Below are 26,336 nucleotides of genomic sequence, written 5' to 3' on the forward strand. Positions count from 1 at the left end.
TTTTCTTTTGATTTTTAATTTCCTTATCAAAGTGGATTATTTCAAATTTAATCTCAGAAATATCTGTATGTACTTAATAACCATTTTGACTGGAAATTAAATAAATACAGGTTGTATCTGACTTTTGCACAGTACTGTACATTTCTTAGAATCTACTACAGTGTAAAAGTCTGAGGAAAGCATTAAGTGTGTTTTGCTAGTTAAAAATCATGTTTTTTTTATATTATTCTGTTTTCATTCTAGTTTTTGTTATAGATTTGACAAATTTTGTTATAGATTTAACAAATAAATGCTTAATGCATTTACATACAGATGTTTAAAGATGGCTTTAAAGTCCACCAATCAAGACGCACAGAAAATTGTATAGAAAATATAGTCATAAACAAAAGTTTAAGTTCCTCTGTTTCGTTGATTTTCTAAGTGAACACATCCTTTACAGTAAATGTAATCCTCTACCTGCCACTTAATGACAACTTTCTGAAATTTTAGCATAAACTTTCTACTTATTTACTGTTTTTTTTAAAGACAAAATTAAACAACAAATATAAAATATAACTCTGTTGGAGATTTTTTTTTCCAGTTTGTTAAATTGAGCAAATAAACAGTAATTGTGCATTAAATTGTGCAGAATTGAGTCTCTGTAGGACGTGTATTCATGTTCACTCAGAAAGTCAACAAAATATGTAAATTTACTAGGGGTGCCCAAACATTTGCACATATCTGTATATAACAAACAAACAAATAATATGAAAACAAACACACAACAAACAAACAAGAGAAGAAACATCAGGTTCAAAGACAGAGAAGCTTTCTGAGGCGGTCAGTGTTTCATTAACAACATCAGTTTTATTTTAGACGAAACCCAGTTTCACCTCATCTCAACAGGGTTCAGGAACTTTGACCAGACAACCAAAACCTAAACTTTGCTTCTTTTTTTAGCTTTTATGCTGCAGATCATTGTCTGCGTAACCCAATTGACCACACATTCTCCAGCAGGATTCTCTGGTACAGAGCAGAATTCATGGTTCCGTCAATTATGGAGAGGCGATCAGGTCCTGAAGCAGTAAAGTATCTCCATCACGCTGCCCCCACCATGTTTGATCACTAGTACGATCCTAATTGGAATGCTGTGTCAGATGTAATGCGACCCCTTTTTTCCAAAAGCTTTCAACTCATTAGTCCATAGAACGTCATTCCAACAGGCTTGGGGGTCATCAAGGTGTTTTTTGGCAGATGTGAGACAAGGTTTTGCGTTTTCTTGGTTAGCGGTGGTTTTTGCCTTGTAGCTCTCCCACGGATACGATTTAGGAAAGGTCACCACTGTTCAAAAGTGTTCTCCATTTCCAGAATAATATATTTTAAAAAATGTCTTTCTCTTCTCCTCTATCTCCTCATTTCTATTGATCTTGGCTTAGTGTCCTGCTTGTTGAGACCTTTTAGCCTATTTTACATTACCGGAAAAGTTATATTCAAGTGGTGTTTAGATCAACAGGGCTGGCGGTCATCAAGTCTGGGTGTGTCTAGCTGGATTGACCTCAGTTATCAACTCATTTTCGTTAATTGGTTGATTGAGTAATTAAGCGCCAGTTGGTGCTGGATTAACTTTTTCCTTCAATAAATGAAACTATCATTTACAAACTGTATTTTGTGTTTCCTCAACTTGTCTGTGTCTTATATTAAATTTAGTTTAAAGCCCTGAAACACATAAGAGTGACAAATATGCAAAAATAAATCAGGCAACTATGTTTTCACAGCACTATTTAATACCCATATAATGGTGATGTTATTGCTGCTACATTATTCTATTCCGTGGACTTTACAGTATCTATGACCTGCCAGTTATCTGCAGTGTCCATCATTTATCAATAGTTCTTATTGTGGCAATATTCAGTCCTGGGAGCCTCATCTCACGACTCCTCTCCTTCAGATCAAGACAATTAATTAGTTACAGTTTTATCAGCTGTTTCAGTTTCACGGTGAAACAGATCAGAGCCCAGTTCATGATCACTTTGAAAGGTACCAGTGTGGTGTGACATCACTTCTCTGATGGGTTCAGCAGGAAATGAAACCCTTGTACTTTAAAGTCATGTAATGTAATAAATAAACATGATTTAATTGCTGTTGCGTTTTTAGAGTGTCAGGTGGGTGAAGGCAGACACTCGGGATTCATTCAGTGTGGCTTCTGTAAATGGGCTACTGTGCCTAAACCCTCCCCGACGAAAAAAGGCAACAAGATAAGGTTTTACTTTTGGGATCCACATCATTGTCTGTTAATAAACAACTAACAGCTGATTATTTTGGACTTCTGTGGACTCAAGGACAATAGCGCCACCAAAACATTGTAAGAAATAATGTGAATTGGGTTAGACAGGCCTGATTTACATCTAACCCAAGCTGTAGATTCACACCATGTGATTCTGTGATGTATGTCACAGAGTGAACCGCCCTCTAGAGTTGTTTTTCATCTGCACTCCTTTTTTTCAGCCTGCAGTCAGTACATGTGCATGTTTTGTTTGATTCCAGGTCTCAACTAAATTTGGCTAACTGGTGAGTAACTGAGGGGACGACTGGGCAGTTATCTTTTCACACATGGCCAGTTGGTGTTGGATATTTTTTCACAGCATTGTCTGTTCAGGGATGCTGACACCTCTGGTGATCTTGTCAATAAAGATGCGTATGAAACACGAGTGAAAGGCTACATGAGCAAATTGCTGCTGATGGATCAAAACCTCGTATCTCCATTTTAGGCATTTTTCATTTTTTGACGTGATTTGAAAATGCCTGATGCCCTTTACACTGTGTGTAAATTTCATTGACTTACATTAATAGTAAAGTATGTTTTTCCTTCTCCTGTAAAGTTCTCAATTTGGAGATACGAGGTTTTGTTCTGACAGCAGCAAAATGTATCCTGGATCCTGATTGTGGACTGTGATGCTGGTTTTGAGGCACACAATGATACACCTGTCCACCCCGTCTCCACTCCCTCTCCCAGTGACCAGGTGCTGTACTTGTCCAGAGCTGATGTTAAAAGGTCCCTATTAAGGGTCAACCCATGCAAGGCTACATGGACCTGACAAAATACAAGGTCACATGTTCAGGGAATGTGCAGTTATCCTCACAGATGTCTTTATAGACAGTATAGTATTATTTGGGTGGTGGATCATCATCATGTTTTCAGAAGAAAACCTCGTATCTCCAAAATGGTAACTTTACAGGAGAAGGAAAAAACATACTTCACTTTTGATGTAAGTCAGAATTTTTACCAAGTCATTTTGGGCCGTTTCTTTTAGTCCATTCATCATGAAATTTACACACAATGTAAAGGACAACAGGCATTTTCAAACTATGAACTATGAAAAATTAAAAAAATGGACATACAAGGTTTTGTTCCGACAACAGCGATATATATATATATATATATATACACTTTCAGCAAATCTTAGATTCTTAGAGTGACAGCTGCTGTTTTTCATATTATTATCACAAAGGATAAAGGATAAATGATATGCATGACATGAAATAAGAAGGCAAAGGAAACACAAACAACAATGGAGGAAACCAAAAGGAAGAGAGAAGAAAAAAAGGAATTATATGCAGAACTGATAAAAAATATTGTGGCTGTGCAGAATTATTTAAATATTGAGACTATGTAGAACTAAAAAAACCTCAGACAGTGTAGAATTAATAAAAATATTGCCACTACATAGAAGTGATGACAAATATCAAAACTGTGTAGAGCTAAAAAAAAATTGTGACTGTAAAGACAAACTCTCAAGTTTTGCAAGACAGTTTTTTTTAAATTATTTTTTAAAAAGCTGTGTTTTTTTTTTTTTCAAATGTGTTTTAAAAGGACCAGTTCTCTTTTAGTGAAACTGAGATCGGCTTAGATTAATAGTTGTTTCTGTTTCTTCTTTAATACATTGTGTAATTAATATTTAGGTGTGTTACTCTCTTTAAATGTTTTTGGAAAATGTTGGTTCAGCATATCCCGTCTGAAATATTGGAAAATAAATATTGTAAAAATAAAATGTCCAGTTAAATACGTTACTACTTACAGCTATGGTACTTTAGCTGTCAGCTATAGAACATGTTTTATTTAACTTTTTAAATGATATAAATGCTTTATATATATATATATATATATATATATATATATATATATATATATATATATATATATATAACCTTTTAAAGGTGTGCTTGTCTGTGACATAGTAAATTAGTAAAAAAATGGATAAAAAATTTAATTAAAAGAGACAAAACTTAGAAAACTAATTTTTCAAAAAACACTTCCTTTTTTCTCTTTTTTGATGTTGAAGGTGCTTTTAATGGTACAATGAGTCACTATGTGATTGCATGTTGATGCAACCTTGTGATAAACCTAGTAAAATAAGCTGCAGTACTGTGTAGAGAAGAGCGCCCACATTGTTCATTATTCAGGAGAAGTTTCTGATTAGATATGAGATCATTCAGAAAAGGCAAAGGAAAACATGAAAAAGCAGTTATACTGATTTTCAAACAAAGACAAATGTATAAGTTCAGATGTACAACTGTCCTGGTCCTGTAATGGAGCAAAAGTGCATAATAATAATAATAATACTTTTTCACATACTTCTATGCACCTACAATTAGCCTAAACAGTACAACTACCATATGTACAGTTGTAAGCAAAGTTGGAACACAGCTGGTCAAATTGCATGTCTTGGTTTTCTAAGTGAATATAAGTCAAAACACTAGAGGTAACTTATATATAAAAACATCTTAAATCCTTAAACTTCAATATGAAATCACTGCCTGGGTCCACGGTGGAACCCTGGTCTGACTTTACTTATTCCAGAAGGTAAATAAACACATCGAGAGCTCGTTTTCAGACTGTGCTTTTTTTTTTATTATTTTAGTGCACAATTTCTATTTAGTTACTGAATTTGACATATTGGAAAAGAATAAAACATGAAATATAAAATGTAACAGAACTTTTGCACAGGCCATGTTGTATCTTTTATTTTATACATTAAAATTTAATAAATACACCATAACTGTGCATACAAAGTCACAGAGGTGTGTTCTCTGTGGAAGATATTCATTCAGAAAATTAACAAAATGCTTAGCCTGATCTGGTAGCCACGTGGATTTACATGCTCATCAATGCATGCAGTGTATTCAGTGAGACCTTCAGTTACAGATCAGGTAAAACCAATGAAATCAGATAAGAAAGCATGTTTTGTTTTATTCAGACACAGCCAGAGACCTTAAATTCATCTTGATTCATGTTTTGTTTATTATCTCACTGGACCTTCTCAGAAGATTTATTTGTTGATTTGTTTAATTATTTATTTTGGTATTAAAGTAGTATTATCTTCCATGATATCATGTTATGCACTGTTGCCTTATGAATTTGCCATTTGCTACTTTTTTCCCTTCTTCGAAACTCAGTGCCAGTAACTTGTCAGCCTTGACATCATTAATCATTTACCACATACTTCAAAATATATCCATGTTCATAAAGAATATTCCTGAGTTAGCAGAGTCTTTAACATGAGGATCACTTTAAGCAATGAAATTATGCCAGTTAAAGTCCTACAATCCAAGTTTCACCACATAAGCTGTGGTCATTTTGAAACACATATAGCTGTAAATTTCCTGTGAGATGAATCTACCACCTCGCAGCTAAAATGATAACGCTCTTTGATATATTACATGAAAAAACCTTTAAATCCCCGACTCAGAGACTTTCTTGTACTTGGACTCTTTAGCTTTTCCCCACAGGTCTCTCTAAAGTTCCTTTCATTTCCATAATGAAACTCTGGATCCCTTATAATGTAAAAGTACTCCCTTCAGTCTGTTGCTTCCCATTAAGTTAAATGTTCATGGCCTCCCAGAAGCCATTCGCTCCAACAGAGCAGCTCAGCGGTGTTTTCAGTAGGTCTGTGGAAGCACCACACCGGGAGTCGCGGTTCCAGCCGAGCCAACTTGTGGTGAAATGAAAATGAAAAGGATGACGGTTTTTCCCCTTTTTAAATCTGATTGAGTGCCTCTCGGTTCCCAGGAAAGAATGTTAAAGGTTTGCTGGCTCACTCGTCCACCGCTTCCTGAGGAGAAGCAATGGGTAAACCTGTATCTATAAAAAAGTCTTAAACCCTTAAACATCAATATGAAATTACTGGCTGGGTCCAAGGTGGTCCCCTGGTTTTACTTTACTTATTCCAGAAGGTAAATAAACACGTCGAGAGCACTTGTTTCAGGTTGCATAGAGCCCAGGCCGGAGCCCGTCCACCCTCTCTACTGTACATCTGACATCTTATCTGTTCACACACGCTCCCTGGGCTTTGACGTTTCCTATGTTTAACGGGCAAATTGTGACCGGTAATTACAACTGGCTTGTAAATAAACAGAGGAGCTGATTTGTGCCGTAGCACAGGCTCGCTCGTCTGCTCCAATACAGACGGGGCAAAGTGGTCCTGAAAGCCTGTGTATGGGCTCATCTTACAATTTGTTTGAACTTGCTAATCCTGCTTGTGTACACACAAAAGAGGAAGGATTAACAGGCGGCTAGAAAGAGGAGGAAAAAATCAGGTATGTTACTTTAACTTATGGAACATCTTATTGGGTTTACTGAGAGAAAAAAACCCTCTTCTGTCAACAGAAATAAAGCCGAGCATAGCCGGGGAATAATCAGAATAATCTGTGGTTTCTGATGCTTGGTTTAGTTTTCCATAGAGCTGATTAACAGCAGATTAAACCTCATGACACTACAGTTTATTGTTTGAACCAACAAAATGCACTTCGTATTTTTGCCCTTCAGCCACTTTTCCCCAGCAAATGATGACTTCATGCCGCGCTGCTGGAGTCCGAATGGCTCTGAGCTAAATTCCCCCTCCAAGAAAAAGAGGCAACTCTGTTTGCTGGGAAGTTATTTTTCACTGCGGTCTGGTCCAAAAGCTGGTACCCCCACCCCCGTCAGCAAGAGATGGAGGGAGGTGGTGGGGTGGGAGAAAACTGACAGTGAGGGTGTTAACACTTCTGTGAAGTCCTGTCTTCACCTACGTATCCCGTTTGTGTGTCTGTCACCACACCCACCGAAACTGAGGACCAACACATACAAACAGTGTAGCTCATCTGAATGAAGCACCAGCCAGAATTTTACTGATTTTCTTTTAAAATTGATGTAGATTTCAGTTGTACAGACGAAAACAAAGTCATTCAGAGTGTTTGTGAAATAGTTAATTGCTGAGAAAATTACTGACACAAACTTATTTCTGGTGATGGGATTTAATATCTGCAATATCTACAGTGTAAAAACAGCCATTTTAGTTTAACATCCCAAATGACCATCGAACCTACATGTGTCTTCTGAGTTTTTATATGTAGTATGGCCTTTTGGATAATGTGGTAAATCTGAAAATAACATGTTTGTTATTAAAAAAAAAACTCAGGCTTATTACATATTAAGAACATCTCAGGTATCAGGCAACACATTCAAAAGATTTCTGAGAGGTACACTTCACATGAAAGAACCATTTTTGGTTCTCTAAAGAACCTCTACATAACCTGAAGGTCCTAGGAAGAACCCTTAAATAGGTAAAGAATCCTAAGATTATGTGAAACCCCTCTAAACCTGCAAACATGGTTCTCCACTACTGCCATGAGCAATTCTTGGTAAGTTTATCTAGAATAGAGCATTTCAAGCAAACCACTCTGAATGAGTTTGTTTACATCACAACCATTTAATTATGCAGAAATGACTTTTGTTGTCTTTATTTTGTGGAAAAATAGCAACCAAACTTAGGAAACAATATTTCATCACTTTGCAGAAAAAAAGCAAACCCAAAGTGGCCAAAAGGTCCTCTTGAACACCCATGAACTCCTATCCAATATGTGGAGAGCCTCTCAAACAGATGATGTGAATAAAGAAGAGAACACCATGAAGTCAGTGGTGAACTTCACCAAAGTTTCCTCAGACATGTTCAATACAGGACATTTCAGAAAAAGAAACACATAAATATATTCCTGATCTAAAAAGATGTAAGAAAAAAAGTCAAAAAACAAGAGAAGGAAGGTGGAGAAAGAGAAATGAGAGCGCTGAGCCCATATCCATTTCAAAAGGCGTAATGTTCCACACGTTCTCCTGTCTGAAGATGTCCATTCATAATCAGACGGTGCTAGCTGCCTGTGGACATCACGATGATTCATTTGCACTTTTTGCCCTGAGTCTGTGCACATCTGTGATTGTGTGTGTCTCTATAATTGCTTTGGAAATTTGATAATTTCATCCTTAAGGAGCTCCGCCGCAAAGTCAGGAAATGCTCAAGTTTCTGAACACTGGAAAAAGCGTGTCTAGATTAAACTGCGCCCCCCCTCCAAACCCAATCCCCTCTCATTGATTCACTAGGTTCTCTGCCACACACACACACACACACACACACACACACACACACACACATACACATACACACACCATCACTCATTTGCAGTGTCTCTGAAAAGGAAACGTATCTCAGGAGGCCTTTCGACGTTTCCATAATCTTACTGTTCATTTGTTTTTTGCACTGGAAACGTAAGACCAGCCATCACTAACCACAACAAAGAGGACACAGACCTTACTTGACAAATACGTTACAATGCATTGGCATCTCTGTGTAACAGAGTGGAATCTTTGGGGCCTCATGATTTCTATAAAATAAATAAAATACATCTATAACTTTTAGATAATTTTTATATAATAAATGCATCATACTTGATTTATTTAAACTCTACAAGTATTGTAGTAGTTCTCTTATTTTATTGTTTATTTTTGACTGGAAACTGAATCTGCAGAATGTAAAATTGTTCAGTCTAGGGTTAGGGTTAGGGTTAGTGTTAGTGTTAGTTAGTACTCTGTGATATGTAGCTAAATACAGCCAAGTTAGCTACAAAATTGGTTGGGACTTCAGAAGCTGAACTGAAGGCCTACGTGTCAGATTAACCACTAACATTATGAACAACTGACAGCAAAATCAACCAATCACATTTCGATTAACAATGGATGGGAATCACAAAAAATGTTTGGACAGCTGTTAGCTTGGTGCAACTGGACTCCAACTAGAATACCAAAGGAGTGTTAGCAGGAATTATCATATTTGTATAGATAAATGTTTTTGACATTTATGTCCTGGACTGAAGGCCTAGAGTAATATTCATGGTTCGCCACAGCTGTGCTGCTGTGCAGGATGGTGGATTATTCTCAGCACTGCAGTGACACTGTGTGTTGTGCTGGTATGAATGGAATAGACACAGCAGTGCTGCAGCAGGACTGAGAACAGTCCACCAAACAAAAACATCCAGCCAACAGCATCCTGTGACCACTGATGAAGGACTTTACATGTATAAGGAGGACTGACAAGGTAGGAGTGTCGAATAGAGTGGACAGCGAGTGGACACAGTGTTTAAAAACTCCTGAGCCACTCGTACAAGTGCAACACACACTGACACACCACCACGTCAGTCTCACTGCAATGCTGAGAATGACCCACCACCCAAATAGTACCTGCTCTGTCGGGGTCCTGTGGGGGTCCCGATCACTGAAGAACAGGGCAACAAAGTATGCAGAGAAACAGATGGACTACAGTCTGTAACTGTAGAACTACAGAGTGAAACTATACGGTCAGTGGAGCTGATAAAGTGGACAATGAGTGTAGATACAAGGGAGTTTTAATGTAATGGCTGATCAGTGTATGGCTGGACGCTAAGATTGATGAGCTTTACTGTTAGATTAATATGCACTGGGATGTGTGTGTGTATGTGTGTGTGTGTTGATTCATGGAAACTTGGATTAATCTACGCAGCTCAGACAAGACTAGCCAACCCAAGGGAGTTTCAGTCCTATTGTATGGACAGGACTACCGAATCAACTGGCACGAACAAAAGCGTTAGGCGTTAGCTTTACAATCGTTCACAGATGGTGCACCGACGCTAAAGTGCTCTCTTAATCTTGCTCATTGTGTCTGGAACTTCTTCTATGATATCTCTGCTGAAGTCTCACCAAAGGTCATGACACTGTTTCCTTTTTCCTGGTGACAAAGTCTGTCCACAACAGGATCTTCAAACAGTTGAGCTCAGACTCTTGTATAAGTAATGGAACTTTTTAAAACCAAAGGAAGTTACTAAAAAACAAAATCTGACAGGGGAGGGGGGGGGGTATGGTTGAGGTGGGCTTACATGGCCCCAAATGCAAAGCCCTGAATCTTTCTGGTTAGCTTTGGTTAATCGCCATGTTCTGGCACTTTTACGGTCCAGAGCTGCTTCTCACGTCCCCACACAAGTTAGATGCTCACACTAATGCAGTGGTTCCCAAATTTCTTACAGTCAGGCTGTGGGGTTAGTTGGGGGGTGTGGGTGGTGGTCACTGTCAGCAGCTTGTTCATTTTTTGAAGTGACCTCCCAGCTGTGTTTCCCTGCAGAGTAAATGACTTTTTCTGTCTTTCTGTTCAATAAAAAGCAATTTTTGTGCAGAAATTATGGCCTCATCTGATTCTTCTTCACATCAGCACCACAGTATATTTACACTGTTACCAGTGTACCTATATAGTGCCTTTTGTCTGACACTGTACAACAGACATTATTGTTAATGTTTACTTTAGAATGAATAATACTTTAAAAATAAACAAGCTCAGGGATGTTTCTGTACTAATAAGTCACACTGGTTAGAGTTAGGGATGTCTCTGTGGTAGCAATATAAAAACATCCCTAACTGTTGCTACTCTCCACAGCTAACTTCCTCCGCTCATAATTTAACAACACTACAAACATGTCAACAGAATGCTAATGGTTAAGCGCTGATAACAGCAGCTACAGAAATATAACTGATTAAACCCATGATGTACACAGAGTCTTTGAAAGTGAAACTAACTGAAGTACACAACTATAAAGGGTCATACAGGCCTTATAGCCCGTTAGTAAAGGATACTCACTTCATTCACTCCAGAGACAGCGCACAATGAACTGAATTAGCTCTACTGCTGCCAGTTTGTCCTGAACATGTGGTGCTAGGAAGGGCCAGACTGAAACTCTTTCTACTCTAGAACAACCTGTTATAATAGGAGAGTGAAATTCCAAACTATTCAGGCTTCAAGCACAAGTTTGACGTGTTCTACTCTTTATACAATACTGTTGGAAATCCAGACAAACTATGTTGTATTTTGTGATTCATGCACAACACCTTCTATTGCTTTTCCTGTGATCGTCTCCCTTTACATCCTTGCCCAAACAACATAAAGCATGGGATGTTTCTAGTAAGTCCGCTAAGCTTTTCACTTTTTGTCATATAATCCTGAACATGTATCATATAGTAATATTTAATGGAGAATATTTTACTTTAGCAGCTGTTGTTTTTCACTGCTACAATAATGATAATTTCTGCCTCTGTTGGATTTGCAGTGATATGTTACTGTTAAGCTAACGGTGGTGCACACTTTTTGCATAGAAACCTGAACAAATAAATATAATATGTTTTTCTATTTTTAGTGTGTCCAGGTTTTGTCTTTCTTACCAGGAGATTCTTTTCAGGAGATTTGCTTTCAGTTTTTCAAAGAAATCTGCAGGGATATTTTTCTACACCTCCAAAGTTCAGTCTTTGGAGTTGCATTTTTTGCTTCTTATGATTCAAGTAATCTTAAACACATTCCTTTGTTCTGAGAACACCAGCAGCTTCTTTGGTTAATTTGCAAGTATTCTTCTTTTTTGTCAACTTACCCGATGTTCAAGGTTTGTGTTACTTAAAAATGATAGTTGTACTTGAAATGAAGCTACAGCTACATAATCAAATTGTTAATTGTTAATAACCTAATTGTTAACAGTCATATTAAGGTTAATAATATTGAGCCAGCTCTGTTCACATGTTAAACTTTTGTCCTTTTTGTTTGTATTTTTCATATTTTATTAGACCTAAAGACTTATAAAGTGTAATATGTCATGCTTAGAATATGACTGTTGAAAGTGTGTTTTTAAATCTTTATGTTACAACTACATAATTTTTCTACATTTAAAGGCATATTTACACTGTACAACATTACACTGTAAAATAACAGTACATTTCTGGCTGCTAGTTGTATTGCTTTCATAGTTATTTACTGCATCATATTAACAATAAATAACAATAAAATAGCAACTTTATTCTGTTCACAGTCATGTATACCACCAGATTACTGTGATGTACCTTGAAGCTTTGCTGACACTCCCAAAGTGTGCTTTGCCAACCGAAGAGTGGTTAAAAGCCTGGGTGTATCACCAGTCGTCATGACAAATCTCTACTCAGAGCTTGCCAGGCAGTGATTACACCTCTCCTATCATCATTCACTGAAGCCTAGCCATGTCATCCATCACCCATGGGCTGGGCTTCTGACAGACTCGAGGACTGGTGTGGAGTGGGCCCTCAGGTTGGGCTCAGAGTAGCATGTGTGCCTTACCAGTGCGCGCCCAGGCCTACATGACTGACAAACCCTTTCATCAGTCACTTAGGCATGTCATAAACCTCTCAGTGAACCACTCAGCCTGCAGCACAGAGAACAGACTGGATCCCGGAGTGAACGGCTTAAGCAGCGCAACTTTCCGTGCCATTTTCTGTAACCTCAGGGTCTTTATAGACCTCTACAGACCTCATGCCTGGCCTCTTTTATTAAAGTGGATGTCTCAAGTGTCATGAGCCATATGATTACCACAATAAAATCCTATTTGCTCAGCCCTGAGCAAGTTGAATTATAGTGCAATGTCTTAAATATCCAGTTCAAATGGAAGAAATTCCTTGAAATGTCTGTAATGTTTCCTTAGTGATATAGTCTGTCTTGCAAGATGAAGCTAGATGGAGGAAACAGTTTGCACATCATCTTAATTGCCATATTTTCATGCAAGTAGTCAAGTAGTAAACAAGATATCATCATCATCATCATCATCATCATCATCACTTTTATTTATATAGCTCATTTCCCATGCTCAAGGACACTTTACAATCAAAGAACATCAACACATTAAACAAGAGGTCAATACAGGTAAACTTTCAAATATAAATGGAACAATGATAACACAGGGTAAACAAGTACATCTTTAACAGAGATTTAAATGAAGACAGTTGCATCCCACTGAGGGAGAGTTTTCCATAATTTGGGAGCTACTACATTAAATGATCGACCACCCATAGAAACCAATTTAAACCTTGGAACATGAAGAAGGCCTAAATTTTGTGATCTTAAAGTACGGGATGGGACATATAGATGAAGAAGCTCTGCCAAGTATTGAGGAGCCAGACCATGCAAAGCTTTATATGTTTTAAGGAGAACTTTGTACTGAATACGGAATGTAATGGGCAACCAGTGAAGACTCTGCAGGACAGGGGTGATGTGGTCATTCTTTTTTGAAAAGGTGACGATCCTAGTAGTGGCATTTTGAACATACTGTACTGGCCAGAAAAAAGAACATTGCAGTAGTCTAACCGTGATGTCACTAATGCATGCACAAGTGTTTCTACATCAGCTTGGCTGAGAAACAGAGGTGAGAAATATTACGAAGATGGAAAAATGCTGTCTTAGCAACGGAATTAATGTGGAGGTCAAAAGAGAGTGTGGCATCAAAAATAACTCCGAGGTTGCGGATGTGGGGAAAAGGTGTTACCAAAACCCCATCAATACTGATGCCAAGAACAGATAAGCTAGATATCAATGACTTTGAGCCAATTAAAAGCAATTCAGTTTTTCTAGCATTCAGTTTTAAAAAGTTCAAACTTATACATGACTTTATGTCATGGATACAGTCAGATGAAGCAGGTGGTGGTGTAGCCTGATCAGGGCTGACACTAACATAGATCTGAGTGTCGTCTGCGTAACAATGAAAACTTAAACCATGAAGGCGTATTATTTGCCCAAGTGGCAGCATGTAAATGGTGAAGAACAATAGACCTAAAACTGAGCCCTGTGGAACACCCTTAGTCACAGACACTATAGAGGATTTATTATTCTGAATAGCTACATATTGACATGAAGATATTTAAAAAATGTACTGCTAGACCACCTTTTATTTCCTTAATTTCCAGTCAAAACGGTCCTTAAGTTACAATTAGTCATTTTTCAGCAACAAAAAAAATATTTTAAAGAAAATTACACAGAAGCCTCAACAACTCAATAACAAATATGTCAAATAAATATCAAATCTTTCTTTATTCAGTGTGTCCACCCTTTACCTTTATTAGAGCTTTTATTCTTTTTGGAAGACTTTCTTTCAAATCCACAGGGTTGCATTAAATGCTTCTTGTGATCCAAGTCATTTTAAACACATCGAATGATGTTGAGGTCTGTACTCTTGGGTGGTCAGTTCTGAGAGCGCAAACAACTTTTTTGTTTGATTTGCAATTTTTTAAATTTGCTTCTTGACAGCTATACATTCTTTCAGACCCATAGCGCTGAGTCGTCTTCTCACAGTGGAAGGATGGACAGAAACACCTGTGGATGTTTTCAGATCTGAAGCAGCTTGATTTTCTCCTCTCAAAAGATAAAAGCATTTTCCTTTGATTTTTCTTTCCTTATGCAAATGGATTATCTTATATCTAATCTCCTCAGAAACTCTAAAATCTCCTGAAAATAAATAACTTGTACTCAATGGCTGTTTTAACAAGATGTTAAATAAATAAAAGGTGGTCTCTGACTTTTGCACAGTACTGCACATAAACATGAACATTTACATCCTTGATACTATTATAGGTGACACCATTGCAGTGCTTAATGTCAAAGGAGTTGATCAACTATGCTAAATGGAGGAGCCAGTTAATAATACAGCCAGGCAGTGACAAGTGTGTTGATGTGGGTGGAGGGGGCCAAACAGGGGACTCTCAGGGCTCTGATCAGCATCAAAGGCGTGCTGCCTTGGCGGGCTCCTGACGCCGGCCCGCCACAGAGCACAAAGCATGCCAAGCAAAGCATCCTCCCATCAGCACTCCTCTCTGATAATGACTTACAGAGGCCACAGACAGCTGTGCAACTGAACCGCCAGCAGCTGACTTTGGGGAAAACTGCAAAAAGTGTATGTGTGAGTTTGTGTGTGAGTTGAGTTACAGTGTTAAGGGAATAAGGGAGATAAGGAGAGACTGGCTTTACAAGGTGAAATTTTCATGCAACTTTAGTTGCTTGAAACCTACATGAAACTAAATTGCATGTAAGTTGTATAATGTAAAGTGACCTGGAACTCATTTGAATCACAGCTGCAAATGTCTCAACTTTGTGAAATAGTGGAACGGCCAAACGAAATGCTGAAAATGCATAAAGTGATGTTGAATGACATGCTTTAAAACCATTGATTTTACCAGATCAGTGGAAAGGAGAATAAAACAGAAGAGGGAGACCCCCCACCAACTGACTCAAGGTGGGCAATTCTTTGTTATGTCAGTTTTCTGAGTCATGGCAATAAGTGTGAGTTTCTTAAAGCTAACGTTTCAGTGACCAGCTGGTTTAAACAGCCAGCTTACAGTAACAGCTGTTTAAATGACTCGCATCAAATGGATTGTTAGAAATGGCTTGTTTGTTTATTTTAGCCATCAAGTGGGCTATGACCATAATGGCTACTTAAACATTAATTTTTTACAGATAAAAAAAATCACATACATAGTAAAGACCCCTAGACAGATAGATAGATAGATAGATAGATAGATAGATAGACAGACAGACAGACAGATAGATAGATGATAGATAGATAGATAGACAGACAGACAGACAGACAGATAGATAGATGATAGATAGATAGATAGACAGACAGACAGACAGACAGACAGATAGATAGATGATAGATAGATGTATGCATGAAATGATTTTACTATGACGCTAATATTCTATAGGTTTCAAACAACTTCTAGGGAGCTAAAGAAATTCAGAAATGTTTGATGAATAGCACAGCTGTAGATGTTTCCATAATAACTGGGAAAGCTGTTGAGAATGAAATTATATATCATCATATTTTAGGCATCATATTTGAAAAGCAGTGACCAAATCTTGCTGATACTGTATATGCTTATAGTTATTTTATAACAATAAGTTATTATAAATTAGTGGTGTCAATATGTTAACCAATAAATTATTAATGTCATAATTATTTTTGATGTCATTAACGTAATACTAATCTTTTCTAGTTTGACCCCTTAAATAAATCATCTGTAGTTCCAGCCTGAAGTCCAGTTGCTCACATGCTGTTGTTATGACTTGTTATGACAGCTACAATCATGGAGGGACTGTTGATCTCACAGGAAACTGCGCTCACCTTATTTTTATCTCCATACAATGAAAATAATGTTACTGAATTACTGAAAGTAATAAATGTGTTTACTGCTTTTTAAATGGAAAAAAAATCTAAATAAAAGCATTGAGCAAATAAGAAAAATGTGATGAATCATGATAACTACCCAAAATTATGTGATTTTTTCATTATTTGACAACAGTACCATAAACAGATTATTACAGTTTATTATTTATTACAGTTACTTTTTACCACTTTTACCATAACAACTACACTTTTTACCATTTTTGTTACTATATATGATTCTACACTTTAGTTTTATGGTAGGACCTGAGGTTTCTTCTCGTCTTGACACATTCTTTGTCTACAATAAATGATCAACTTCAAAAGTCAGAAGTGTGACCAGATTCAAAGCTGTACAGACGCTGCCACCAATGTAATAGAAAGAAATGAAACACAAAAAAAGGAAGTAGTAACTAAATGTTAATGACTAAAAGTGTAACAGGCTAAAAGGTAGATCAGGTTCCTCACAAACTTTTTGAGTTGAACTGTAAAAGTATGACAATTTCAAAGTACTCTGGAAAGAATATTTGACTTGAGTGCATTTGTATTTATTATTTTTTATATGACACCCACCTCTGCTAATGGGGGAGAGGGCTCAGAGAGAGCTGGTGTGAGGGGAAAAGGCAGTGGACATCATTGGAGACAAGACAGGAAGTCAATATCTAGTGTGTATTTGATGCTTCATTGTCCACTACAGAGGCTACCATACGTAACCCATACAGGATGGTTCAAGGTAAACAAGGAGATTACACAGGACAAAGTGAGCTAGGAGGTAAGAATGGAAAGTGAAGAGGAAAAAAAGGAATGGGAAAGTTTGCAGAGTCCAGGATGGCCTATATGTTTTGTAAGTGCTAAACTCGAGGGAAATTACTTCATCCCCAAACTGCTCCAGACCACTGCATGAAGACTGCGGCACAGCCAGCATACAGCCATGTTGACTTTACACTGCTGGAGCCAGTCCATCGGCATTGCAATTGAGTGAAATCACTTCCAGACCCTCAGCCTTTCTAAGCCTGACTTCATCGCATTCAGGTTCACGGGATGAGTGTTGTGGACAGTGAGTTGAGAGACCTCCAGTGTAAGACCAACTCTGACCACTAGAGGGCGAATTATGAGCAACACTGAATCTGGTAGCAAGTGTTGAGCACAGACACCATGATCCTAGGGCACTGGTCACCGTTGGTGGTGGGGATCTACTTTCCTGCAGAACTCGGTTCCAACCAAAGTCCTTAGAGGAAAGTCTCTGTCTTTGAATGGGGGAGACTTTTAAACTTGAAACATTTCAAAAACATTTGAAATCACTGGTAAAACCTGATAAGAATTGGATAAATTGTTTGTTTAACTCCTGATAAATTTGTAAGATGTAAGCCTGTTTTCACACTCTCCCAACGCTGTCTGTTTCCGTCTTTTGGTGCCATTAACAGATTCTTTTCTCATTAACGCATCATCCCTACAAACCACTCAGGAACCGCACGCCACTTTGACTCAATGGGTGGCAATTCAAATGGAAAACAGACAAATCTATCCACCATCCCTTGTCCTTTTTGATTGCCATTAAACTCCTCTTAGCTCCACTGTGCATATATGGGGTTACATTTCTTTCAGCAGGGGTTGCCAAACCTCATCTGTATTTCCATTAAGCACGCATACACATTGATGTATGATGAAAGCATGTCAGAAGCTTAAATAATTTGTTTCCTCCTTGTAGATCAATCAAAGATGTTCTCACTCTGCCGAGTGCTGTGTGTGTGTGTGTGTGTGTGTGCGTGTGTGTGTCCCACCTGCCGTCTACACGGCTCAAAACAGTGATACTCAAGCAGAGGTCTTGACCCTTGTAACTCTTTCCAGTCCTTGGAAAGATGGCGTGTCTCCACCAAGAGCAACGTAGCTGTTTTTATTGGTGTTCGTTTGTTTGAGCCCGACATTGGAGGAAACCTGATCAGTCGGATTTAAGTCTACAGCAAGCATTTTTCTTTGTCTCATTTCACATCACTGATATCTTGAGGGCAGATGATGACCCACTAAATTCCTCTGCATTTCATGTTGGAAGGTAATTTGTCTTACAGCCTTGGGAGACTGCAACACAAGTCATCGCCCATCTTTGAAGAGGCTGGAAAGTGATACCGACGTGCAACCAGAGGAGAACAGCAAAGGCTGATGAAATTGATGGCATCCTCAACGCTGCCCCTCAAACGCCAAAGTTCAGCAAGAGGAAAACACTAGAGTACTGTGCTCCAGGAGAGGAGGGGCTGGGTGGGGGGTTGTGTCTATGTGAGTGTGTCTACTTTCCTGTGCTTTAAAAACACTAAGCCCTGGTTGATTCCTGCTCAGGATGTTGCTGTTGGGCTCTGACTTGCACAACATCTGATTAGAGCCCTTTCATATGGCCTCATCTATGCTGGCAGAGATGCTTTTTATCAGATAATTAATCTATTAGGTGTCGCTGACTGGAAAAACATGTGGACTGATTGGAACCAGAGGGAGGAAGAAGGATGATGTCACTGAAATGGGCTAGACCGCCAGCACAGCTCACGTGTCCTCTTTCTTTCATCCTCATTATCAAATAAAGCTTTTGGAATCCGTGCCTTTTGCTGATCCTTCTCCACCTGCCCTGCGACTTCACTCCCTATCAACAAATAATCAACTACTCACTCATAAACTACTCTACTCACATAGAAACCTATGAGCCAAAACATTATGACAGACTCACATTGATTATCTCATATCAATGGTGCACGTCAAGGTCTGGGCTGTGTTTCACGGTAAGCAAGCAGTCGGTCCTCATATTTGACATGTTGGATGCAGGAGAAATGGGCAGCTGTGCAGACCTGAGCAACTTCGACAAGGACCAAATCATTATGGCCAGATGACTGGGTCAGAGCAAGGCTTGTGAGGTGATCCTGGTCAGCAGGGGTGAAGACCTACTGACAAGGGTCTGTGGAGGGACAAACCATAAGCCAGCTGTATGGTGTTGAGTGACTCATTGATGTGTCATAACACCCAGTACATCGTACCCTGCTGCATATGTTGCATAGTCAGAGTGCCCACGCTAACCACCAAAAGCACAATGGGCTCGAACATTGGAACTGCACCTTTGAGCAATGGAAGAAGGTTCCCTGCTCTGTTGAGTCCATTTTTTTCTTTTACATCACATGGACAGATGGGTACATGTGCATCGTTTACCAGGATGCACTGTGGGAAGAAGGCCAGCCAGTGGAGGGAGTGTCATGCTCTGGGCAATGTTCTGCTGGAAAACCTGTGTATGGCATTCATGTGGTCGTCAGTTTGACACGTGCTACCTACCAAAACACTGTTGCAGACCAGGTACCTCCTTTCATGGCAATGCTGTTCCTCTATGGCAGTGGCTTCTTTCAGCAAGAAAATGTGCCCAGCCACACTGCATGTATTGTTTGGGAATGGGTGGAAAACATAATGAAGAGCTCAAGTCTGATTTAAAGTAGCTCCAGATACCACAGGGCACCTTCAGAGGTCTTGTAGAATCCATATCTTGGTGGGTCTGATGTGTTTTAGTGAAACAGAGGACTAGCAAACCAGGAAGGTGGTCATAATGTTTTCTCTGATCAGTGTAAATGTACATGTATATTAGCTATAGATATAAAAATCTCCAAAAATCGTTCACCAAACACAGAATTAGCTTTTACTTTGGCCATTTCAGTCCTTTGACCTAAGCTTCATTATGGGCTGAGCTGAAGAAGTGCTAAGATAAGTGAAGACCAAACACTACGGGCACCACATATAGATGTTAACATAATTGTACACTCGACATAAACGAAAAAGATCCAATTTCTTATCAACGTACCTCACCAGTTAGCTTCCATCAACATTACACAGGAAGCTCTGACGTCTATTGTTCGCTCTCTTATTCATAACACATCTCACTCATGGTAATCCTTCGCAAATGCAACATGATATATTCATTATTTATTATTTTATATGTTAAATAGGTGATCTAATGTAAACATTCAGGTTAAAGTTGTTGCTAAGATGCCACTGAGTCAGGTAGCATGCCTTGAGAACATTAACTGCTTTGAGACATTATAGCGAGTAAACAAGCAAATTAGATGAAATTTTCATGTAAGTGGCTCTTTTTTACACTGGATTCGGAAAGGGGTGTGGCCATGCAGGATGGTTATTAGGATGCATCGCACTCCCAGTTAAAGGGGACACTTCATGTTGCTATTCCTGCTGATGTAGTTGTTGTTAGAGTAGTCGTGTTTGTTGGTGTAGTTGTGTCTGAGGAAGCTGGGCCTCGTAGTGTAACTACACTGTCTGCCCTCCTCGAATATCGTGTTCTCCAACATTCCCCCCTCCCTGTGTTTCGTGTTGAGGTGGTGTTGGGCTGGACATTTCACAATAACCATGGTTATTGTTTTTTATTTAATTTAATTCTGGTGATCTAAAGATGAAAGTACATGAAGGTCTCTACATTTATATGTTATTTTTAAAATGGTCAGTACAGAGATCTGCATGGGTCAGTTTCTGGAAGGACAGAAATGGAGACAGAGCACAGAAATTTCAGGTGGTTCTTGTCAGTGACAATCTTGGAAGGCGTAGTGGAAAAGACGTCAACGGGGCAAAAGCTCATGTGCTCAGCCTTCGGGCTGGAGCAGAAGAGATGTTTGATACATCTCCAAGTGAAGAGGTTTAGCAAAACTAAAAACAGACTCTTCCAATCTACGGCGGCTTATCAGTTGTGTCAGGATGCTGCCAAAGCTAGCGCTGTGTACCCACTGTCAACACACTATATGCTGTGGATGTCAAGCTAATTATTGCTGTTAGCACATTTGGTCGGGATCAGTGCTTTTCAGTACGAGTGACTGTGGTCGTGGTGAAACGGATTAAAGGTCTACAAACAGTCATGCCGATTTGTGTGTTATGTCTCTTTCTCTGCTCTGAATTTTGTAAACCATGGAAAGATTAAACATTTGCAGCCACATGAATTCCTGCTGAAACAGATCTCCACAAATTGGACTAACACAGTCTCGCTCACTGGTTCACGCTCTTAGTGTGAAGGAAGTCTAATTAATGTCGTTATTAGATTCTGTGTTTGCTGATATATTATTTGATGTATTAGTGCAAGTACACACCTCAGTTCAGAGGTTGACAGTATGTGAAGTGCTAAGAAAAACAGAAATCAGTGATTAGTAAATTCTATTTAGTTTAAATTGAAAATGATACAAAAACACTGTATTCTTCTTCTTTTTGGCAGCACACTTTTTCAATGGGAGACAGGTCTGGACCGCAGGCAGGCCAGTCTGGCACCTGCAGTCTCTGATTATGCAAGCCATGCTGTTTTGTGCAGAATGTGGTTTGGCGTTGTCATTGTTGAAAAAAGCATGGACATCTCTGAAAGGGACAGCATCTAGAAGGCAACTGTCCTTAATGTTATGTCAAGATGAGTGGACCAATAAAAATGGTCCATAAATAATTTCTCTATTAACTTCCTTTAATAATAAAAAAAAAGTGTGTGTGTATGTGTGTGTGTATACATATATATATATATATATATATATATATATATATATATATATATATTTATGTATATACAATGGGCCAGAACAAGGCTGTTCAATTTGAAAGGCTGACTCATCACAATGTACGTTTACACCGTGCATCAGTTCTTTTCAGATGAGCCTGAGCCCAGAGAAGTCAGCGGCGTTTCTGGACATTGTTGACATATGACTTCTGCTATGAATAAAATAGCCTTAACTCGCATTTGTGGATGCAGCAATGAACACTTTTTGCTGACTATCTTCCTGAGCTCAGCAGAACAACGCTTGTTCTTAACACAGTGCTGTCTGAGGGATCGATGGTTATGGACATTCAGTTGTGGTTTTCAGTCTTGCACTTACACATAAAGATTTCTCAGGATTCCTTGAAGATGATGACACACACTGCAGAGGACGAAATACCTAAAATCCTTGGTGTCGCTCTTTTGGAACGTTGTTCTTAAACTCTTTTCATTAACTGTTTATTTACTGATGTATTTTTTGGCAAAGTGACCCATCCTTGCCCAAATAGCCCAGGCTTTTCTTGGATACTCCTTTTATACCCAAGCATGATCGCAACACCTGTTTTTATATATATATATATATATATATATTTCACAACATTCCTAGTTTAAATTGCCCCTGACCCAAATTTTTTGAAATATGATGCAAGTGTCAGTTTCAGAATGGGTGTTTATTTACAATAAACCATTACGTTTATGAGGTAAAATATAAATATATAGTCTTTGTTTTGTTTTTGTTTAATTACAGGCCAAAGACTTACAAATCACTGTTTACTGAGTTTCACAGACTGTCCTGAGATTTGTATGAGCTCTAGTACAGTTCCAGAAAAATCTAACTTAATTAACACAGAATACATTTTTTCTGCAAGATGTAAATTGTTCCTAGTATTCAAACTGCCTGTTCTGACCCAGTTCTGAATAAGAGATTAGAGTGGATACGATTGATTTGGTAATTACAGTGTCATACTGGGCAATTACAATATTTGGTACAACGGCTTTACATAAATAATTACTGAAGAAGGCAGTGCACTGCTTAACTGTATTTATGGAGACCTTAATCATTTTCTCAAGATTTGTGGCTTCCATCGCTGGGGAGTGATTCATCAGAACACGGCGAATCCATGTGCCCATATTCCCCCATCTATCATCACAGGAACTGGGCGCTGTAAACACACCAGGCTCTCCAACAGCTCTGACTTTCTGTAATGAAAGGCTGCGACCTGCCAAATCTAACCTCTATAAAACGCTTCGCTGCCACTACACTGTGCCTGGGGAGGATGGATATTAATTTGAAGAATAAATAAACAAAGCTCCAAAGGCGATCTTGGACTTAAAAAACAATAAGGGGGCTCGTCAAAAGCAGGCTAAACGATGGCTGCCGCCTCACTGAAAGCCCTAATTGATGGACTTTCGACGTTTGGCAGGACGCAGCAGGCAGGGTGATTGTTTCCATAGTTTGCGGAGGCCCCAGGCTTGGCCGGCATCCCCCTCTACCATCACTCCCTCCAAAACCCAAAATGTCTATCTTTAGCCCGGCCTAGAGCTTTCGCCCCATTGTTTGGTCCTGACATTAATCCTTTAAAAAGGCCTTCATGAAACGATCTGATCCGTTTCCCAAGGTGGCTTCCACCATGCTGGAGAATGGATAGCTTTATTAACAGTGACAGAGGGATCATTTTCTAAAAATATAGGCTGGGCCCATCTAATAAATCATTTTGCATGGCCCTGATAAAGGAAAGGAACCACGCAGAATTAAAGTATCATGAGGAGAAACCACACGCTGGCAGCCAGTGTGATGGGACTCGTACTGTCTTTGATTGAAATAGCATGTTGTCTTTGAGTTGCCGCTTTGGAAGAACCCAAATTATAGTGTCTCTGTAGTTTGAAAAATGCTCAAGTATGAAATAAGGCAGGGAGAAGAAAATACTTCTGATATATGAAGAATAATTCCTCTTATGGCTAAACAGGACCTCGGCACTTCGGGGTGATCACCACAGGAGAAGCAGGACTCCAAACTGTGACAGGACTTTTTTCCCCTTGTTGCTGGAGAATGGAGGATCCATCTCGCGTGATAGGATCTCACCAAACCACTTTAGCCTTATCAAACCTAAAACCCTCTAACTAAAAGTGACTCCCCCTAATTTCATGTGATTCGCCAGAACTTGATGTCACTTTGAGTCTGATTCAAAGCATCTTTAGCAGAGCACTACTTGGCAAACCACAAGAGCAAGAAGAAAAGCCTGTGTTAAAGAGGGAATTCCACCGATTTTTCTAAATGTCTGCATAATTAAGTGGTTAAGAAGTAAGCAAAGTCATTCAGAGTGGTTTGGTGTGAAATGCTCCATTCTAGAGAAACTTAGCAAGTCAGAATTGTTCACAGTGGTGGTGATAGGAACCAGACGTCTAAAGCATGCATTGCATCTAAAAGCTACTTCACAGAAACTTATTAAACAGAATGGTTAGAAATATGCTGCCTGATGCCGAAGACACTGTTTCACGATAATTTGTCTTAATATGTTTGGAGGGGTACAGGCGGGGCATTGCAAGGCCAAAAAGTCCTGAAAAAAACTATTTTTCAGATTTACTACTATTTTATCATTATCATCATTAAATATATAGGTCATAAGACCTTTATAGGTTCACTGGTTATTTTAGATAGTGAATACAATGTGTATGTTTGTGTTGTAGATATTGCGACTCCTGGACACTGTAAAGAAAGTCGGTGTGTTTCTTTTCTATGAACTATTTCAAACCATTTAACCACTCTGAATGACTTTGTTTACATCTCAATGACTGACTTTGGGAGAAAATCAATGGGATTCTCTAACAGTCAGGAGGGTGGCATGGCTGTGTTCATCAGCAGTTTTATTATTGTAGCAATTTTATTATTGTATAAAGAAACAAGGAATTATGGCAATTCTGTTACACTTAAAATTAAATCTGTCAGTTTTGTCAAGGATTTTTTTTAAATGATCTTTCTTTAAAAAGAATGAATGTAATGCAGCATTTCGTTAAATGCAGTGTTCACATTCTTCCTTTACAGCTGCTCAGGTTTCTGGTTGACTATATGAAAACTTGAAATTCCACATTTTGGCAAGTGCTCATGAGAAGGCAGTGAAACTGGTGCCCATGACCATGGGCATTACCCTCTGGTGTTTAAACCTCAGGATAAAATCTCTCTCTCTGTGTGTGCAAAAACATTCCTCCTGTAAACTGGCCTCCTCCTCCTCCTCCTCCTCTCTTTCTTCCCTCCCTCCCTCCCTCTCTGCACTCAGCTCTGCTCCATGCATATGATGGCGGGCTAGATTAAGGCCTGGAAGTATTCAGAGAAGCCCGCTCCCGGCATGCCAAGTCGGCCCCTGCACTGCTGCGGCTGTGAGTGACATGTGAATTACAGTTTGCGGTAATGATAATAAGAGCGCAAATCTGAGCCAGAAACTAAGCCTTTCAGCCATCACCCATTCATATTTGGCACCATCTTGAAAGCTGTACACTGGAGCTATTTGAAGAGGCAAATAAAAATGACAAGCTAACTGTTAAAGAACTGCTGATTTTTCACATGTTGTTTTAAAAGCATTTGCGGATATGCCAGACTTTTTTTTTGCTTCATACTCCATTTTATTTTTCAACCCCTTCTCCCTCTGCGACTTTCTCCCCCCCAAAAAACCACATCCAGATATATGAACCGCCCAATTTATCAGGGAAGATCTAAACGTAATAATCACAGTGGTGGAGAGGCTGCGATGAGAAATGTTTTTGCTTACAGCAACTGAAATCACTGTGAAAAATGTCACTGGTGTAGCCATCTAATTTTCACCTCTGTGACAAGGTAAAAACAGAGCCCCTCCCAAAAAGCCACAAAGATTTCAAACGCATTATGAACTGATGGAGTCTATTTTTTTCCTCCAGCAGAGACCTGCCATATCCACTTAAGGCACACAGCATAACAACTCCAAAAAACAGAAATCCATACCAGACCCAAGCACTTTCATTTCTCTGTGTTTGTGGTAGCTTGGCCAGCAGTGGACTGCATGGCAATGTGTCACGCCTTACAGTTTACCAACATCGAACACAGTAGCCACGCAACGACATGAAGCAATTTCCTCATCATCCCCAAAAAGGCCCATACATATTATTACTGCACTCACAGCAGGGCTTTCAGTCCCAACACGTTCAAAACAGGGAAAGCTCAAAAGGAGCTTTATGAGCCATCAGCTCAAATGGTGAGAGGTTCTAAAGGCTGTGTTCGTTCAGCTAAGCTGAAAGTTTGGAGCCAGTGACCACGTAATGGGTATTTCCTCTCTGGATGGGTTTTTGATGGTCTCCATGGCGAGTCTGAAATTCATTATCAATTTGGGCTTGTTTTTGTTTCCCCGGCCGCAGTCATTAACCACACGGTCACTGGTGGCCAGGCGAGCATAAGAAGAAGTTGGAGAGAGAAGAAATGACATGAGAACGTTTAGCCATGGGGACGGGTTCTCAGACACTGTGAGGCTAA

The sequence above is a fragment of the Colossoma macropomum genome, unplaced genomic scaffold (genome assembly GCF_904425465.1).
Source record: "Colossoma macropomum unplaced genomic scaffold, Colossoma_macropomum, whole genome shotgun sequence".
In the NCBI taxonomy this organism is placed as follows: Eukaryota; Metazoa; Chordata; class Actinopteri; order Characiformes; family Serrasalmidae; genus Colossoma; species Colossoma macropomum.